The 18,856-nt window shown below is 27.5% G+C and overlaps 1 protein-coding gene across 50 annotated transcripts in view; it reads right to left on the bottom strand.

Annotated features, from left to right (window-relative positions):
* The window catches only part of bt (projectin protein bent), a 432,362-nt gene extending 423,793 nt beyond the window's left edge, over positions 1-8,569 (bottom strand). For 49 of the 50 annotated variants that reach the window (XM_075363582.1, XM_075363597.1, XM_075363590.1 and 46 more), the window contains exon 1: positions 8,410-8,569. The gene's annotated coding sequence lies outside the window, so the exon portion shown is untranslated. Of the gene's footprint in view, positions 1-4,441; positions 4,592-8,409 lie in introns of those variants that run through there. The other variant, XM_075363583.1, reaches the window with a different exon arrangement.
* Positions 8,570-18,856: the final 10,287 nt, after the last annotated feature.

The following is an 18,856-nucleotide window of genomic DNA, read 5'->3' as shown; positions in this document are numbered from 1 at the left end:
AATAAATTTTCGTAATCGATTATTGTTTAATTTCATTTTTAAATTAGTTTATTTAATTATTGTATTTCATATTTTAAGTTTACTGGAATTTGTTTTATGAGTTTATGTTCTCTATTTTAATTTAATTTTTATAATTAATATTTTAAAAATGAATACTGAATTAATAAGTTTTTAACGAGAAAATTTAACTGAAATTTTATTTTTTATTATCATTCTGGGTCAATTTATAATTTTTAATTATTATTAAATCAGATTTTATAAGCATTTACGACAAACAATAAATAAATTTATTAAATTTGAAAAGAACTATTATTATCACTAATAGTTTTACCGTTATGAAATCGTTACTTTAAATATTATACAACAAAAACAAAATATTTTAACATTAAATTAACAATGTTTTACAAATTTTTTATCACGTTCTTGAAATCATTGACTTATTTAATAGTTCTAAATATTTTTCCTACCATTCTTTTATTAAATAAAGGCAACAATGCAGCCATTTATGTTGCAAGCAACCGTTAACCATGTATTATCTCGGTCATCTACCACAAAAAAAACTAACTCAAAGAAATTTATTGATTGTGTGTAATACCTATTAATGTATAATTTTATAAATACAAATAGAAGTCGTTTGATAAAGGAAGATTCTTTGATTAAAAAGATAATCTGTTGAATGAAAAATAACAAGACAAGAACTTAAATGACTACTACATAATGAAAAGCTATTGACCATGTACGAATTCATATTGCAAGTTAAACACCCTCCCTCATCCCTACTACTTCTACACAAAGAAGTAGTTACGACATATAAAAAAAAATCAAGGTCAAATTTCTTGGTGTAATAACGAACTATAGTATGCTTTATTATTGGTTTGTTGTGATAATTTCTGTGGAAATAGATATACACTGATGTAACATTTATTTTTAAGGATTTAAAATGGTAATACTAGTTATTTTTTTTATTTTTTTGATTAATACGTTTTTTCAGAATTATACATTCATGAATCTTGATGGTGAAAAAGAAATAAAGTTATTCATGTCAACAGTTATAGTTTTATGTTTGTAGTTTAAAATAAAGAATATTATCGGTTTCTATTAAATGTAACCTTTCCAATAAGTTTACAGATTTTAATTTATTTTTATGTAGATTTATTTTAAATCTGTTAACTAAAAAAACTTGTAATTTTAAATATTGAGAAAGGTTATTTTATTAATTATATTACGAAAAATGTATCTGCACGGTTAATAAAATAAATTTAAAAAAAAAATCTTTACTTAAGTTTATTAGATAATATAATAAAATATTTAATTATTATAAATACATCTTAACGTTTTTTTCAGGTAATTAGACATAATGTTTTAGGTAACAATGACATAATTTTTCAGGTAATTAGATTTCATAATTTTATTTCTGTTACTACAAGAAAATAAAGATTTTCCAGGAATTAAACTGCGAAACCGGTAAATTAAATTAACCGTTTAAGAAATCACAATGCTGATCACTACACCAACACCATGTGAGAGCTCAAACTCATACACAATTTATTAATTTAACATTTCATTAGATTACTATAATTACGAGAATTAATTAAGAATAAATTAATCTAAGTGTTATTTACGTTATATATTTAATGCCGGATGAAATCTCCTTTTTATTCTATAACATACTATGTTATCCAATTAATAACAAAGTATCTTAAAACTAAGTAGGGAAAATATTAAAGAAATCAGTAGTTACCACAATGTCCGAACATTTTTTTTATTGAGATCTAACAATTTATTTTTTGTTTGGATAAGTGTCCATAATAATGCTTCTTAAAAATAAAATTCTTACGATTTCATTACGTAATTCACATGTGAATATAACAAATTATGTTATATATTATGTTTGTATGTTTATATTATGTTATATATTACCATAATACCTTATGGTATTATCTTTTTATATTAAAAAAAAATTCAAATTTTATTATTTGAAAATAAAATAACTTTCGAAAAATTATTTTAATAAATTGACTACATTGTAACGTAGAAGATAAGTGTATAACATTTAAATAATTTAGAGTATTTTACTGTTTACCTAAAAAAAAAAACTAAAGTTATATTATTTAAGTTAAATCATATGTAAAACTACTACTACTACTACTACTATTAAATCATATATAAAATAAATTATTTTAAAAATTAATTATTATTTTTAAGGAATCAATTTACCTCGGATTAAGGGCTTATTTCATTTTATTAGTATAGTTTAATATATATATATACATATATTTTCTTAATTTGATGATTATAGAGATGTATGATTATTATCCGTATAAAATATATATATAATTATTTCATTATTAATTAATTTATTTTAAAAAAATGAATGGAAAATTCACGTATTCAAACAAATTTAATCCAAAAAATAAATAAGAAAAGAATTTGGAAAAAATTGTTATTGTTTGATTTTTTTAAAATCTATTCTTTAGTAATTATTAATGATTACACTAAAGACTTATACAAACACATAAATTATATGATTTAAGATTTAAGGTCATAAGTTACACAGTAAACTAACCGTGCCGTTTGAGTTAGTCCAAAGGTGCATAAATAATCCTTGTTTTTTTTTTTTAATAACCAAATAAATAAAAATAAAACTGTTTCAATGTAAAATTACCATCAGCCTCCGTATATTTTGAAAATTAACCATTAATAGATGTCCAATAAAATAAATGTTCAATATAATAATGGAAATAATAAACAAAGAACCGAAAGAAAATATAAAAAAAAAGTAAAAATTAGTTACGCCGGAATAAAATTTCGTAAATAAATAAAGATTGTTATAATTGCTTATTTAATTCCGAATTGAAAATTGAATTCCATATCACAGTAGAATATAATGTTTAATCGACTCACCCTATTACGCTATGACAACTCCTAGTCTTGATAGGTATAAGATTTTTTAAAGACTCATAACATTACCGCACGTTGTGACACAATATGTTTTCTGTATTAAAAAAGTGGGCGACATTACTGTATCGTTCAAGGACAATTTATTAGATACCTGAGCCAAACATTTTCTTTCATAGATCTTAGTGTAGTAATTAGAATTTCTTAATAATATTACTTTTTCAAATTATTTTTTTTTATGATAGAGTAGAAATGTTTACATAAAAAAAAAAAAAACAATAATAAAATATTATTCATTAAACGTCTTTAAAAAAATATTATTATTATTATTATATTTTATTAATAAATTGATAGAATAATAAAATCTCTATTAAAACAGTAGTAAATCTAACCACTTTTATAACCACTTTGTAACATAGATTAATCAAATTTAAAAAATATTAATTATAATAATAATAATAATGAATAGCTGAATTCATTATTACGTAGAATTTTATTTTTATTTATCATAATTTACTCATTTAGTTTATAATTATGTAGATTAACATTATTCATGAACCTAACTATATTTTTAACATAAAATACCACAAAAAATTCTTTAAACATGTGTTACGAAGATTTTAACAAGATTTCATCACGTCTTTAATTTTTTTGAAAATTATTTATTTATAAAATAAAAATAATTCATTTTTTAACTAGTCATCAGTAATCAAAAAAATAACAAATAAAATATTTATATATTACCGAGTCATTCGTTTTCATTAATAAATCATTATTTCTTTTCTTTTTTTTTAATTGTGTTAAATTGTAATTCAACACGTTGTAGATAAAATTATTTTTTTTTTAAATGAAATTAATTAATTCAAAACAAATATTTATTTTTATTTATTAGGCCAATCAATTATAATTCTCTACATTAAAAATATTAATAACTGAAAAATATTCAAACAAAATGTTACTAATAAAAAAGTTTCATATTAGTTAAATATTTTTATAAAATATTTCTTAATTTGTTTAAATGAGTTTAAATACAAATGAAGATTAAAATATTATTAAGTAAAAATTAAAATTCTAGTATAATATTTGATTTAAGTTTAATTAAAGACTTAAAAATTTAATTAGAGTAAAATTATTTTTATTTCAAGATAATTGAAGCTAATTCTGTATAAACTAAATTGTTATTTTTAAAACGTTAATATCTTTGTGTTTATAGAAGAGGATATTTAAAAATTTATCTGTTGATTAATATTGCATTAAGAAAAAACTTTAACATATATATATTAAAAACGTTTACTTAGATTTAATATAATATGGATCTTTTATTTTTTAAACAAATATTTAAAGAAACGATAGTCCATAAATTGTCAAAACTGTTTCATAAATTTTATGAAATATAAACTGTGCAACAGTATTTTATAGTTTTATGTCTATTTAAGGTTTATTTTTAGTTAACATCATATCAGTTAGATTTAACACAAGTAAATAATAAAAATGCATATTAACATAAATCGGTACGAGAAAATATTAAATAAACGATACATACATAAAACGGACGTAGGAAATCTGCTCCTTTTCGATTACGAACCGTCACGTTCAAACCAAGACCGTTGCCTATTTATGAACTAATTAACAAATATACCAGGGCTCAATTAAAAGCGAACATCAAAATGATTGTTCAGAATAGAAATAGCTTCAAACAGTCGTGCTGCAATAGGCTCTACTAAAAAATTTGGCACCACGATAAGATCAAACAAGTAAGGTCAAAGCGTGGTCGGAAAATCCTAAGAATGTTATAAACAAATTAATCACACGGTATCGATTCATTTAAAATGGGTTAACGAGTCATCAGACGACCTGCCAAATCGCTTCGATACGAAGTGATGATCGACTGACAACTGTCCACAAATCACATCTACACGGTCACGTAGAACACCGATCTACTCATTCATTGATACTAATTAAAGTTTTGATCTATTCACCGCCCGAATATTTATTTATAAAAATAAACCGTGTACTATTTAAAACTACTAAATTTAACCTGTTGAAAGAGTTATGACATCAAAATATATACTGTCTTATTAGCATCTACTATTAATTAAAATTACACAATAAAAAAAAAGCAGTAATTAAATACATTTTACTTTTTATTAAAAATTTAACTACGCAAAATATTTCCGATTGACAAGAATAAAACACTAATTTATTATTATTTTTCATATTTTCAAACTGATGAGAGTATATTTATTCATACAACGTACTTTTCTAAAGCATGAGAAAAACCAGAAAAAAAACTAATACTAAGTAGTGGCTTCCGCATAAAATATTATTAAATTTTAGTATCGGCAAATTGTTCGTTAGATAAATAATACAAAAATATCTTCGTTTCAACATTATGAATACGTAATATGTATATATAAAACAGAATTAAATTACTTATAATGAAACAAATATAAAATATCCATTTTTATTAATCTTAAAATTTGTTTCATCAAAATTAATTAGTAAACGAATCTCCCACCTAAAACGTAAAGTGTTTTTATATGAAAAATCACATTTTTGTAATATGTTAAAAAGTAGTATCAAAAGGAAAACTACTGTTAAAATGTTCAAACTATTTAAATTTAGATTTCTGTAAGTAGCTTAAAAATCGTTTATATATTTCAGTACAAATGATACAACTTTTTTTTTTTTTTTAATAAATTAAACGGCAATTATTGAAAATTTTGTGAGATGATATGTTCCTACCATCACGATGAAATTTTATCGACGCATTATAAAGTAATTTAATTTTCAGCTAATTTCAATTTACCGTTCAAATAATAGTAGTTTAATCTTTCTTTTATATATTTTTAAAAGATACTAAAATAAAGCAACAAAATAAAAATAGATACTAGGTTTATTTGTAAAATTATATTTTAAAAAAACTAACGAAAAAACATACATCGTAAATCTCTTATTTATGATAAAACATTTTTATTTACAAACAAAACTGAAAATTCACACATATTATCCGTATCTACTTTTTATTTATTTTTTTATTAATACGATTAATACATGACAAAGGTACAATAAACTAAACTATTTACCAATACCACGAAAAATTATTATTATTATAAATCATTTCACACTAGTTTATATTACCGCGACTTCATCACAGGTTATAATATTTTCATCGTTATATCAAACTAATCAATGAGCTTAAGAAATTATTTTAAATTATATAAACAGATTTTTTTGCAAATAAAAATATATAAAAATAAAAACAAATTTCTAAATTAAAATATAGTTCGTAATACACCGAAAAACCGGATGTCAATTTTTACAACGACGCTACGTTATCGTTTTACAGTTTCTTTCCCAGAATCTTTACTTATAAAAAAATATATATATATTTATATACTTTTCTGGTAAACAATTTTCTGTCCTTCAGCATAAATATATTCATAGGCCTTCGTATTGAATATAGTAACATGCGTGGAAAAAATTAATGTTCTTAATCAGAAAAATCCAATATGTTAAAAGTATTTATTTATAAAGGAGTAAAGCCCGAATACAATTAATGCAAATTAATTATAGGAAGAGACTTTGATACTGAGGCTACGAAAATTTTATATTATATATAAATTCTAATAGGTATTTATTTTTAATGCAATTTCTAGAATACGAATATGAATTTCAATAAATCAGGTATCGGACAACCGACTTCGACTGACATGTCGATCCGTTTATATTTTCTACAGATATGAATTAGAAGTTATTTGTAGAGATTTTAATTTCAATATACCTTTATATTCATGATATAATTTTTTATACAGAATTAATTATTAAGTAATCTACGTACGTTGTAATATATTTATTTTGCAGATACTGCATTACATATTTTATAAATTTAAGTAACACGCATTATTGGTCTTCCATAGAATTAACTTTTTTTTTAAATTTATTTTACAAGAAAACAAAATTTTATGTATACTTTCTTTTTTTATATATTAAATCACATTTAAATTTTATTAAAATAAAGAATACTTTAATATTTGTTTTTATTACTGAATGTTATTTTAAATGGAAAAAAATAATTAAATGAAACAATAAATTACATAAATTTCAGAAAAAATTGATTAGGTTAAATTTCAATTTTTGTAAAAAATTACAATTAACACGGACTTAATTCCTTTAAAATACACCTATTTTTTTTATTTATTTATTTTATTTTGTAATAATCTCCGTTGCACATAATAAACAGTATTTTTTTTTTCATAAAAATGGGTGTTAATATAAAAAAAAATTGGTTTAATTAATTAAGAACATGTTAAATATTATTAAAAAAGATTGTTTTTCCATTTTATTTAGTTTTCGTATAAGAAAAAAATATATTTATAATTTTATAAATAATTTTTACAATATTACTTAACAAAATTTAGAATTATTGAACAGAAAATTATTCAGTTGATGTAAATTAATTTAATTAAAAATACATTTCGTATTTATTTATTTATTTATTTACTATAAAATTAAAAATTATTAACTATAAAAACACATAAGTGTGCGCGGCGCACGCGCACACACACGCGCGCTCTCTCTCTCTCTCTCTCGCGCACACACACACACACATACACATATATATATATATATATAAGAAAATGAAAAAAAAAACGAATTAAATATTTATTAATAAAAATTTATAAATAGGTAAAGCTTATTCCTAAAAATTAACAAGTATATAATAAGGTAAATGCTTGTACAATATTTTAATCCGAGATTAGTTTTGCATTTCTATAAATAAAACCGAGCGTAAGCTAACATGATGGCAACCGAAAATAATCCTCAATTTGCGAAGCCAAATAAAGTAAATTAAAATTTTAAACAGAGTAATATAATATATTTTTACTAATAACCATAAATTTACAATCTATTTATTTTTTCTTATTAATATAATTATTTCTATAAATATTAAATTAAAAAAAAAATTAACAGAGAAAAATCATGAATCATTTTTTTAAAATTAAATGATATTTTTATAAATCTATTTAAAGATAAAATTCACGAAAATTGTTAAAAGTCTATTTTAAAAAAACTTACCTAAATGATTGATGATATATTCTCATTTATACACGTGTTAATGATAGGGTTATTTAATTTTCAATACGATAAGATTTTAAGTAAAATATTGAATAATTTAGTATTTTTTAATATAAAAGTAATTATTTTAATGATAAACCACGGAAAATTATATAATTATATGAAATATGCTTGAATGGCAATAAAAATATAATTTTTAATTTGTTTTAGAACATTATAAAAAAATATGTAACGTAAACATTTTCAGTAAAAAATTGAAAATAACGACACAATTTTGGATTAGTTAAAAAGAAAAAGGTACTTATAACTGAATAAGGAAACTATGTATATTTTTTAAAGAGAGTATTTAAACAAAAAAGTTAAAGTAATCGAGCAAAAATCATTCAGTTATATTAAATAACAAATAAATATTTTAAAATTGAAAATGACTACCTGAAAGCATGTTGAGTTGAGAAGACCACATTCTGTTTCACGTATCCACACACCCAACACTGAACTAAACACGCCGGTTCTAAAGTGCACGGACAGCGCGAATAGTTCTCAGCTCACCATTAAAAGACTAGTATAAGCGTCACAGAGGTTCCCCACCAACTACGCCGATTCTTGCTACCTCCTCCCCCGCACCACGCCTCCTGTGCTAAAATTGAATTCAATGGTAAGGTACAAAGAGTAAATTCATACATACAAATATTCTAATTTAAAAAAAAATATATATATATATATATATATATATAAATGAAGAATTTTCGAGCTTGTTATCAATAAGAAATATTTAGATTAAAATTTAAACGATAAATACAAATATAGAATTATTATTTTAATTAAAAACATCCTAATCTTGTATTAAAAAAAAAACAACATATAAACGCGTTCTCCCCCACGCGCAAGTATATACACATACACACAGACATTACGTGAGGAAACTGTTATACAAATAAAATTATGCTATATTATACGAGGTAGAATTACTTTTAAAAAATTATTTTTAAAAGAGGCAACAACGTTGTTGAAATTTTTTGGTATTTCTATAGAGCTAAAAATTTAATTCCACCACCAGTAGCGAATTTTAAAATTACTTTTTGTCATTTCAAGCTAATTTATTCTCTTATTCGTTTACTTATATTAATATCTAAAAAAAAATAAATAAATAAAATGAAATATTTTTTGTTATTATTATTATTATTTATTTTTTGAATTAATAAAAATTTTCACCGAGTTTAACCTAGTGATAATTTATTCAGTACAAAAGTAATCTATTATAATTTGGTTGTCTAAAAAGTACTGTGTCTTTGGAGGCCAAAATTGAGAATTCATTTATTATTATTGGAATATATTATTATGAGACTACATATACACCATTTTTGATAAACTTCTGCCATTTTTCCGGCAATACCATAATTCCGTCGCTATAGAACTGTGGTTTCTGGTTAAAAAATTGTGACAAGTAGTTTTCCCAGACCTCTTTTGAAACAAACTTAACACCGTTCAGGGTGTTCTTTAGAGGCCGAAACAAATGATAGTCTGTCAGTGACAGGTCCGGGCTACACGGTGGATGCATTAAAACCTCCCAGTCAAGTTCTCTTAATTTCTGACGGAACGTTAAAGATGTCTAGCATTGTCAGCGTGGTATACGACACCCTTTATGTTGACCAATTCTGGCCGTTTCTTTTGAATTGCTAGGTACAATCGCGCTAATTGTCGACAGTGTAGGTCTGAGTCTATCGTTCTGCCTGGCAGCAGCAGCTCGTGATGCACGATGCCCTTCCGAATCCCGCCAAACACACAGCATAACCTTCCTGGGCGTCAGTGTGGACTTTGATCAGACTGTGGAGCTTCTCCTCGTTTCGACCACGATCTTTTTCGCACATTGTTATCGTAGGTTATCCACTTTTCATCATTCATGATGAACCGCTTCAGAAATGGCTCGATTTCGTTACGTTTCAATAGAGATTCGCAGATAGAAATTCGATCGAGTACATTTTTCTTTCAGATCATGTGTCACCAACGTCGAGCTTCTTTTTGTAGCCAGCTTTCTCTAAGTGGTTTGACACTGTTTGGAAACGGATTGACAATGTTATGGCTGTTTGCTTACATGACGGTCTTTCTCGACTTTTACCAAAATATCATTCACTTTTTCTGTAACTGGTCGCCCATTGCGAGAGCAACTTGGATATCGAGATTTCCAGAACAAACGTGACTAAATCACTTTTAGTTGTTGCTTTTGATTAAGTATTTTGCTCAGAAATAGCCCTTCATGCCCTTCTTCACGGATCTGTGCAGCATTTGCGCCTTTATCGAAATAAAGTTTTAAAATGTAGTACAGCTTTGCAGAAAGTTCACTCATCTTTTTGCACCTTATGTCTGAGTATAAGAATTCCAACACTTTTTGCACATATACTAGCATCAACTGCCAACTGTCAAATGACGTTCAGCCAGACCTACTGCAACTCATATATCCTCTCTCTTTTTCTGTTTTAGCCTCCGGCATCATCGTAAGGTATTACTTCAGACGATAAATGAGGATGATATGTATGAATGTAAATGAAGTGTAGTCTTGTACAGTCAGATCGACCATTCCTGACATGCGTGGTTAATTGAAACCCAACAAGACAAAAGAACTCCTATATCTACGATCTACGTAGTGTTCAAGTATAGCCAAGTATAGCGGCGTTATTAGACCAAGAGCTTCAACTATTTTCTGCTTTAAATCGTCCAACTCTCGAATGTTTCTATGTTACATACAATTGTTAATAAATGCCGAAGCAAAAGATCCAAAGGAATGATATCTGGAGATCTAGGTGGCTATAAAATTGGACCTCCTCGTCCGATCCAACATCCGAGGAAAGTGTTGTTCAAGAACATGGTAACATCTCGATGAAGGTGTGTGAAACTGAAGCCTGCAGGAATCTGAAGAACAGCAAAGTTCTCGAGCATTTCAAGGTACGTGTGTTCTGTCACAATAGGTTCCATGAAAAATAAAGGACCGATGACGCCATTTTTGTGTAGTCCTAACCAGATATTGACTTTCGGTACATTCCGTTTATTTTCGACAACTGTATGGGGGTTTTCAGTACCTCAAATTCGACAATTGTCTCTGTTAACTTTCCCACGCGTATGAAAGATTGCCTTATCACTAAATAACAACAAATCAAGATAATTAGGATTGTTTTCGACACGGTCCCTTACTTCTGCAGCAAACTGATATCGTAGACGGCAATCATTTGGTTTAATGTGATGACGGAGTTTAACTTACACGCTCCAAACGGAGCCGCTCACAACAATATCGTGAACAGTGGAACGAGGAATTTGAAGTTCGTATCTAGCCCACCTAATTGACTTTCCAGGACTGGCAGCGAATGCATCGCGTACATAATCCACAGTCTCATCACTAACTAAACATTTTGGATGATTTACAGTTTGTGAAACCAAGTTTTCAGACGCTTTTAAAGTCTTATCCCACTGACGAATAGATTGGATATAGGAGCATCAATATTCCATTCAGTTCGAACACGCGGTTGAACACGCATAACTGATTGAAACTACGCTAACCAAAGCACGCACTGAACTTTTGCTGTTGGTTCCACATCTGACAGACTGCTACTGACTACAATTACATTGTGAGTCGGCTTGCCTACGCATGCGTATTCCACTGACCTTGAGAGAATACAGAACAAATCTTAGAGATATTTCCTGTTGATTGAGCCTACGTTTAAGAGATTACGAAGACTGGTTTTCTAAATATAGACCATTACTTTTGGATACCCGTAGTCCGGACACCTGTACAAACTCTGCCCTCACAAAAAGCTAAATCAGAAATTTAAAGAAATAATGCACGAGATGGAACTCTCTTTTATAAGCCAAATTTTAAAAATTAGTGATCGATTCCCAAGAAAATCTTCTTCTTTTATCTAGGTATAAAAAAATAAAAGCGTATATTGTGAAAAAAGTAAACAAAGCGGGAATAGAATGTGTGGACTTATGAAATTGGGTATTCATCAAGAAAAGATTAAACGAAATCTCAGGAAAGAGGATCTATTTTAAGAAGCTCAAAAACAAAAAAGTGTAATAACAAAAGAATTTAGGAAAAGACCAGTGAAAGACTTAAAAAAGAACTGACAGAAAAGAAAGGAGAGGGACGCTAAAAAAACTGTTAATAAATCTTTCTTCATCCCTCTTCACTTTATATCCTAGCCGATGAATTGTTTTCTTATCATTTGTTGCTTCTAGGAAAACCCACTTCCTTGAATAGCTAATGAAAGTCCATTCATTTCCTTCTGCTGTATATCCCATTTTCTTGCACCACCCCGAAAATGTTTCTCAGAACTTTGTTCTCGAAGAAAATCAAATTTATTTTAATTTTTTTTCCATACGTGGAAAGCAAAATAAATACAATACATTCACAGAAAGAAAATTTACTGTACAAATAATTACTCAAATACATTTTGCTTCATTTTAGATTTACATTCCGGGTAATGAAACCTTAATACAAAAGCAATTTTAACCCAAGAAAAAAATCAAATGAAATTTTATGAGAAAAGCGAAGTTGTTAGTAAACTATTTGCATTTATCTAATTTGTAAAACTTTCAATTTAAATATCTTAATTTTTCAGGTCCGTTAATTTTTTCTAAATGGTAAAAAATTTATTTTTGCATTAACAATAATAAATAATATTCGAACCTTTTGAAATACAAAATAAACTTGATTTAAAAAATGTTTGAGTTTTTAATAATCCTAAAATAAATTTGTCAATATTTTCAAATCTGATAAAATGATCAGATTTAAATCAGTAGTAGGATTTGTTCCACAATACGTTAAATAGATTCACGGATGATAACAAAGCTATCAAACGATTAATTAGGAATCAAACACTATATAAATTAAGGAGTTTATCAGTTATACAATTCTTCCATTATTTTTGTAAAATCGAAGAAAAAATGTAAATATAATCATAATTAAATAGCATTCTTTTAAAATTAATATCGATAATCTATTTTATTATAAAATATACTAGAAGAAAGTAGATGAATATTGTTATATTTGCATTATAGCTGCAACACTGGCGCGTGGGGTGTGACATGTATCTCTAAGAGAATGCTCCTTCCTACAAATAAATCCTGAGTAACTTATATAAGCATTTCATTCTATTTTGGTCTGCTAGCAACTACTTCTCAGCCTCACGAGACCGACTGCACGTTTAAGATCTCTGCCCTCCATAAGTGACGTAATTATTCAACAATTCCATTTCGAATTGTTTGTTTAGATAAATACCATAAATATTTAGCATAAATTACAGAGTAAAATTAATTAAAGAGATATTTCCAGTATTGATTGTATAAAACGAATAAATACAATATTAACTTATTTTCAGATTATTATAAATAAAAACTTTTTTTAAGAAAAATTTTCCCTGAACTACAGGGAAATATCATGTAATAGAATTTCAATGATCTGATTGATCTGGAGTTTCCGGTTTATTAAAAACCCCGAGATATTGTAAACAATGTCAACACCAGTAATCGCTTTACATTTCATTCAACCTTAACCAAATAAAATAAATAATTAGTAGTTCTATATTTTGGTAGCGTTTTCCTCGTATTAATATCTGTAGTTCATTTTAAATAGAAATTCATGACTCAAAAATGAAATTTAAAAACTATATTTAAAAAAACCGATACAGATATTAAAACTTAGTACAAATAAATAGAATTTTCTACTACAGCAACGCACACATTTTCAGTGCTACTTATCAAAGAAAGGAGAATATTCATTTATTGCTTAAAACTAAATCTCTGTCTCCTTCACTGCTAACACACATATAAAGCATCTGAAGTACAATAGCTTTTTCTAGTTATATGTTCATTAAATAACTGGTTCTCTACCACCTCTCCTCGGTGATATGGTCATAATGTCATATTAGTCAAAACGTTTATTGTATCAAACAACTGATATCTGTGACTCTAATCGCTTAGGATAGGCATTAAAGTCAAATCCAGGTCGTCTCGTATTTGAACCCGATTTTATGAGGATGGTGGCTTCTGCCTTGTCTCTGAAGACCACACCTTAATACAACCCCGCGTAAGGTCTTAGTGATCGGTTGCTCATCGGCAAAGAGGTTCCTCCTGCGCGGTAAATCGGATGACAAAATGAGATAGTATTTGGTATCTGTTAGTCGTTAATGAGTCCCGAACCAAGTCCGTCTTCAACAAAACTCCGTTGCTTATGGCGGGCCTGTAACAGAAAGGATTCGTATATGCATCTTACTGGTGGGCGTGGTAAGGGTTCCTGGCCTTTAATTTCTAACGGTGGATGAACAGTAGTAGATCGTTGCTTTAGTTAATGCAACATCTAAGTAGCCGAAGAATAGAATAAAATAGTTACCTAATGAGGTGAAGAACGACGCTGCGAGTTTCAGCGGAGAGCGTGAACCATCACTCCCGGGGTTTGTAGGAGATTATGGTGTATCTAATGCAATATTGACCCAAAGGCTAAGCGCGTGTCCATTTTTGTTCGTATATCGTACTATGCACGGAGAGCCCATAACGTTCAAAACGACTTTTTATACACGTTCTAGAAAAGTTCAAAAATGCAAACGGTATTAATATCGACCGAACATTAAGACAAAATGATGATCAAAAATGGGTTAAATTTTTATCAATGCATAAAGCATTCTAAATGCTATCATTAATAAATCAATATTTTCTGAAATACTTCCTCATCAAACTAACATTCGTAAATAAAAATCAATAAACCTGTACTACTATACGTATGTAGCAGAAAACGCATTTTTATTCAGCATTCAGAAAAGATAAATTATTAACAAGGAAGAATAAAGTGACTCCGTGGTGGAGTGGTAGTGTATCGGCCTTTCATCTGGAGGTCTCAGGTTCGACTCCCGGTCAGGCATGGAATTTTTCATACGCTAAAAAATTTCCATTTCATATTCTTATGCACAAGGTTCCAGCTTATATGGTGAATTAATAAAACAATTAAAAAAAGGGGTAAGAAAATACCGCGCTATGGCTCATTTATATAGAATGAGTCAAAGCGCGGGAAACCATAAAGCAAAGACCTAGTTGAAAGACCTCGGAACGTGATCATAGATCTAAAGGATATAAAAAGGAAGGAAGAAGCAGAGGATACCCAAGTACCTGGATGCAGTATATGTTAATGAAACGAAGTACCGACTTGGGTATCAACGGTCATGACAATGTGTATCGTGCAACCATTTTTGTGGTAAACCAAGTGTCATTTGCAAGACTGAATATCAACCGCATTTTGTCCGGCTTGCCGTGCTGATATGCGATAAAATATTTGGTCGGCTCGATGAAGAAAGCGACGAGAAAACACTTTCTTACTAGATTTGGCATCGAGTGCTTATTATTCTTGATAATTGTTCTGCCACTTCCAAGAGTAAGATGTCTCTTATTAAATTGCCGTCAGCCTGATTTTGGTTACGACACCTAACACATATACAGAGAAATTTTACGATTTTGATTTTTAAATTGTTTTTTATACAAATCATTATTATATCAAAAATCATTATTTCCGTAAATAATTAGTAAGTATTTTTTTAATGAAATTTCATTTGTTAAAATATGATTTAAAGCAATCGATTTATAGTGGAATTTTTTTAGAGAGAGTTGAAATTCCAACAAAAAAATCAGTGCGAAGAAATAATTTTTCAACAGATTCGTCTCTCCCAAGACAATTTTATTTTAACGAAATACGGAATATACATGAAACTTTTATGGGAATTTTAGAAGTTAAATAATGTATTTAGTTATTAATGATAATTACATATAATTACCCATTAATTATTATTTGTTTTTTAAAGAATTTCCTAGAAAACTATTGGTTTTTTCTACACCGATAATCTTGTCAAACTTTACTAACGATAAGAGATTCTGTTAAGAAACTTCTAAGAATTTTTTTTTAATTTTTAGGCACGACCGAAATGGATACCAAATCATGGTAACTTTCTAAAAAATCGTCAAATTTTGTCAAAATTAGTTTTAGATAATTCTAAACCTCAGTTTGGACACTATGGCAATTTTTTGTTAGATTTATTTTTTTTTATGGATTTTAGTATTAATAATTTGACAATATATCTAAATAAGGTAACTGAAAAAGCCTTAATTTTAAAAAATAATAATACATACACAAGCAAAGACAAACTTAGGCCGCAAAGATCATCTTTACACTTAACGTACTGATAACACGAATATTAAAAAAGTCTCGTAAAAAAAATGTAGGTCTAACTTTACCCTCTCGACTAAATTAAATTTTATCATCAAAATTATAATGTATTTAGAGTGTAACCCCTAAAAATTTCAAAGTTTTAGTAAAGAAATCCGTGTCCCATTTGACCTCCTTGCTTGACAATTACCTCGTATAACAATTTTATTAACAGCCACAACTTGAAAAATAGATAAAGCTTCAGAAATTATTAAAAATAAATCCAAGATTTTTTTAATTCTTAATCGAGTTCCATGGGACCTCCTTTTAAATTTAAAAAAATCCTATACCGTCAACATTATTACTCGATACAGTTTTATTTTCAATCTTGAAAATTAAAGTCTAAAAAAAAAACGATATTCTAAATATGGGTCCCATTCAGCCCCCTTGTATTCTGGGGATCAAAAGTTTATTTATCGGAATAATTACTTACTTCAATAAGTTGCTCCAATTTGTGCAATATTATTTAACAAGGATAAAAAAAATGTAGTTGACGGAAACAATATAGGTGCCGTTATGTACCCCTGTTCGATGAGGTTGAAAATCAGGTTTTGATATTTATAACCAAATTTCAAGTTTTTTTAGTCGACGGGTTTTCGAGATATGAGGCTAAAGCAGTATAGAAATAGTGTAGAATATCCCTCCACCAATAAATCGGATCGACTTAAAACTTTGGAATTTTGAATAACTTAATAAGAAGTACTTTTATCTTACTAAAGCTCAATTTTCTACTACTGCTGTACAAAAAGTAAAAAAAAATAAAAAATGGAAAAACTAACCCTTCCCGTTCTTCACTATTGTCCGAAATTTAGTGCTGTCAATGCCCCATGTCTAGAAATTTGTTGAGCCATTTTTAAAGAATATATGTTGAATCGGTTCGGAGATATAATCAAAATACTGGTAAATATTAGTGGTTACGTAAGTAAATTCATCTTTCGGAATTTTCTATAACTTTTATGTTTGTTTTTTTGAACAAAAGGGATTTTTAAACGCTGACGTTTGCAAAAACTCCGGTACCCAAAATTTTGGCCGGTAGCTTAACTTTCCGTTTACAGCTGTGCTGCTGCAGCAGTAACAGAGGTAGACCTGGAAAAAATACTTAAAAAATAAAAGTGTTCCAGTTTAAATTACACAAAGTGAAATCTACCCGTAATGTCAACAATATAAAAGCATTTAAACCGATTAAATATAATAACAAATAAGACACGTATTCTTTAGCGGTCGATATTCATAAGTGCAGTACGTATAATGTAGTATTATTATAATTTATCAATAACTTTTTTCTTTTTTTTTTTACAAAAATGAAGGATAACCAACAAAATAACTGAAAACGATAAGAGAAAAAAGAAGTATAAACAAAAAAATACACACAGAATTAACATATAATATTTAAGCAAGTTATCATTCCCGACAAATCAGGAATGTATATCACAAAACAATTTAACTGATTTACCAATCTATTTGTTTTTAGTTATCAGGTACCCTGTTCCGAAATCGATAGAAAATCATAAAAAAATTACCATTCGATTATTCTGAAAATTATTTCTAAAACTAAAGCTTTTAATAAGAAACTTTAAATTAAAAAAAAAGAAAAAATAGATTTTATTTAAATCATTTTGTGAAAATTGTATCTGCTTCAAATATCTGAATAAACAAATTATTTTCCATAAACATAACAGTATTAAAAATTCATCAAAACCAATTGTATAAAATTTAGTGATTTAAAACAAAAACTTAAAAATAGTGGTCGAAAAAAATAAGTGGTTCTCATTTTCAAAAAGGGAACAAGTAAGCCACCAAAAATCTGTTATTATAAGCTAAAATAAACTGTATCGTATTGGATTTCCCCCTAACTAGTTAAATATAACATTTTAAGAAATTTTGTAATTATTAATTTACATATAGTTTTCCATAACCTCTTCTACATATGCAGGAAATTTAGAAACAAACTAAGCGGTTAGTATAAAAAATTTCCCCTCCTCTTGGAGTACGCGATTGAGGTAGGTTAGACAGAAACGCCTCGTTCCTTGGCCAGCATTAGTCGAAGGTTGCTGTAGGTGGCTGAAGGAGGCTGGCTCTATGCCCGACCACCTTTTACCTCCCTAACAAAAAGGTTAGTATTCATTCCGGCGTCTGGGGAAGGGGAAAAGGGTTGAGAAATCATCTATTCAATTATAAACTCTAACGTCTGAGAAATATTAAAACCCGCTGCCAATACACATTACTCGATGTTATTGTGCAATGCAGCTTTAAAATATTGACGAGCTGTTTTGAAATCTTTCATCGTATAGTATTTTATAATAGTATAATGTTTATTGACATTCATCTAAAAACGTTAAAGTTATGTTAAAAATAAAATAATTAATATTGCTAAAGCAGCGGATGCCTGCTTTTGATAGTCAATTCACCAAAATTACCCGATCAATTTCTATTCGATATTTTTCTTTTAATATTTTTAAAATCTCAAGATGTATCGTCAAGACAAATATTTTAAATGATGTAATGAAGAATTCCTCAAATTATAAAGAAAGAAAAATTAATAAATAACAAAACGCAACTTTATCAAATAATTTTTGAAAGATTTCCTATATTTAGAAGATTGTAAAGCCGTAATCTATGACTCTTTATACATATAACAAACAA

Source organism: Lycorma delicatula, chromosome 4, assembly GCF_047948215.1.
Source record: "Lycorma delicatula isolate Av1 chromosome 4, ASM4794821v1, whole genome shotgun sequence".
NCBI lineage: Eukaryota > Metazoa > Arthropoda > Insecta > Hemiptera > Fulgoridae > Lycorma > Lycorma delicatula.
The sequence above is the reverse complement of the archived record's forward strand: the minus strand, read 5'-3'. Positions and strand labels throughout refer to the sequence as shown.